The sequence below is a fragment of the Neltuma alba genome, unplaced genomic scaffold (genome assembly GCF_004799145.2).
Source record: "Neltuma alba isolate B1F8T4 unplaced genomic scaffold, ASM479914v2 tig00010322_pilon, whole genome shotgun sequence".
In the NCBI taxonomy this organism is placed as follows: domain Eukaryota; kingdom Viridiplantae; phylum Streptophyta; class Magnoliopsida; order Fabales; family Fabaceae; genus Neltuma; species Neltuma alba.
This window is the reverse complement of record NW_021635234.1, coordinates 567,617-570,351: the sequence shown is the minus strand read 5'-3', so window position 1 is coordinate 570,351 and position 2,735 is coordinate 567,617. Positions and strand designations below refer to the sequence as shown.

At 31.7% G+C, this 2,735-nt stretch overlaps 1 long non-coding RNA gene across 1 annotated transcript; it reads left to right on the top strand.

Annotated features, from left to right (window-relative positions):
• The first annotated feature begins 846 nt into the window (after positions 1 to 846).
• LOC114755686 (uncharacterized) lies at positions 847 to 2,472 on the top strand. The gene is made up of 3 exons (XR_003741341.1): positions 847 to 1,124; positions 1,638 to 1,713; positions 2,384 to 2,472. It is a non-coding gene; the product is annotated as an uncharacterized LOC114755686 (long non-coding RNA).
• The last annotated feature ends 263 nt before the right edge of the window (positions 2,473 to 2,735 follow it).

Here is a 2,735-nt window from a genome sequence, read left to right as displayed (position 1 = left end):
CTACCTTAAAAAAATGAATAAATATGATAGATAAAATACATTAGGGTCTTATATTTAGAATCAAAATAAAAGTCAGATAAGCTTTTATATTAAGGACCAGAGGTAGTATTATATTAAGCACGAGACGTGGCATATAAAAAGAAATAAAATAATATTTCAATTTTAAATCTGATTTTTTTTGGGTCAAATTTTTAAATCTGAATTTGAATATATGATTCTCAGTTTGATTGTACATGCTCTGGAGGCATAATCTGCAGAAAATGTGGGACCAAAAGGAGAGTGCATCTATCCCCAACGTCCCAACTTCTCCTTTTTACCTCATCAGATTAAGTTTTGTTATTAATATTCTTAATTTATTGTTGAATTTGGATTGTCTTGGTGCAAAATTAATGTTAAAGTTATTTTTTATATATTTTTTATAATTCTTTATTTTGATAGAAAATCTAAAATAAATAAATTTTTTAATTGTCACTATATATAAAAAATAATTTTTTGTTACTTTAGAAATTATAGATTAAAAAATTGGATTATTGGCCATATAAATATAATTTAAAGGATTTATATATTAGATATTAGTTAATATCTATAAATCAAGAACTTCATAAAAAATACGGTTTTTAGTGTTTATAAATATTTAAAATTTAAAATATCAATTTTTAGCATTATGAAAAAGCTGTTGGGAAAATAGCAAATAAAGATCTTCGAAAATATAAAATTGCAACTTGAGTACTTCAATTCACAAAATTGCTGTGAGGGGCCGGGTCCTAAATATGAGTTATGAAATGTAGGATAAAAGTAAAAAATGCCCTTCCCCTTCTCTTCCTTCTGTCTCATCCTCCCCTTCTCTTTCTTTCTTCTCTTGCTCTCTCTTTCTCTCTCTCTTCATCCTTCTCTTTGCTGCTGCTGAATCAAGATCGAAGCATTACACTCTAATCCTCACCCAAACCGCTTCTCTCACTTCAGAATTTAGAGGGAGAGAGGGGGAGAAAGACGCTGCTATGTTCTGATTCTTCTGCCATAGCTCAAAACCTTATCTCCATTTCCACCTTCCATAGCCACGAACCTTTACCCCTTCCTTGCTTTCACCTCTTCTATCCTTATCACCGAGAAAACTTTGCCTTATGGTTTGTTATTATCTTCAGCTCTTCTCATATAGATTTGCATCAAATATAGTGAATTTTTGAGTCAGTTTGATTTCATTTAATGATCCTTTGGGTTTGAATTTGTCAAGCATTGTCAGACTCAATTTCGCTTGTGAGATTAATAAAATTGCTCATAAACTTTTTGTAGGGCTTTGCGTAAGGTGGTGTGCCATAGCTTTAACCATTGCTGAGCATGCCAACACTTGCTTTTTCTTTAACATCACTCAAAAATTTTGAATTTTCTCCATTGGTGTGTATCATACCTGTTTCTGTAAAAGGGTGTTGTTGGCCTTAGCTTCATTTCATGTGGACTTCACAATTATTGTTGAGTGGAAAACTATTTTTTATTTCAGTTAGTGACATGAATGTGCATTTTTACATGGTTTCAATTTCAATTTTTCATCTCTTAAGATTAAGAAGCTGAATCATGTTGGTGAAATTCAACTTTGTTGCTAACTGGGAAAAATGATTAAATCAAATCTTTTAATCTTGTAGGCTCACCAACAAGGTAGATGGCAAGCTAGAATTGGCCATGCTACAAGGAAGAAGGATCTGTACCTTAGAACATTTGGTAAAGTTTCAGCTTGTATTATTATCTATCTTGTAACAAAAAATATTGCAATAGTTTGTTGGATTTTGAAGAGAAAGTCTAGTTTGAAATTATTATTCCTTATCTTAGAGAGGGAAGGAACATTGTAGCAAAGCATGTTGGAGCATTGTTTTATGCTTGTTTAAGATTATGTGTAATGCTTACAGAGTGTGATATTCTGTTCTTAATCATCTATTACATGGTTTCCATCCCTTGCTTGAACTAAGTACCAAATCTGGAACATTATTTGATTCATCTTTTATGACCTTGGATATATCCAGAACATTAGCAAGTCATTATGTTTTTCTACTGTCTAAAACAAGACTTTATGCATATCTAATAATTACCTTACCATAACTTACGAAAACTATACCAAAAGCTTGAAGATACTTACGCCTTATCCTTACCTAGGCTTATTTGAATTCCTCCTTCTGCCTTTACTTTGTCTTTAATATTGTCTTTGTGAGTCAGGTAGTTATGGAGGAAATCAAGAAATGAAAATTCATGATTACCTTTCATTAGTCAATTTATCAATTTCATGGAAAAAGTCAAAGGCTATTTTAACATGTATGTGTCTTTTAGTTTGAATTTTGTTTTGTGTACATACCCAGAAAACATACCCAGATCACATTGGATTTGGTCTTGCGTACAGGGCAATTCTTCAAATTGGAACAAGGTATCAAGAAATTCTTTGAGGACTATGGTTAGATCAGGAAATGCATTTCAATTTGATGGGTGATAAATTCATAATCTACTCCTCCTTAAAGAATGAAAGCTTAGATGATTCATTGCATGTGAATGAGGAAGGGAAGTCAACTTTATGATGGAATGTAAGACTCAAGATTGCATGAGGTGCAGCTTGTAATTAGTTTCCTTGTACAAGGGGTTCAACTCACTGAACTTGACATTGACCTTATTGAACTTGTCATTTATTACTTATCAGAAGTGGTTGCTGTCAGAAATTTGCAAATTTTAATTTTAACAGAGAAATTTGAAATTGTATG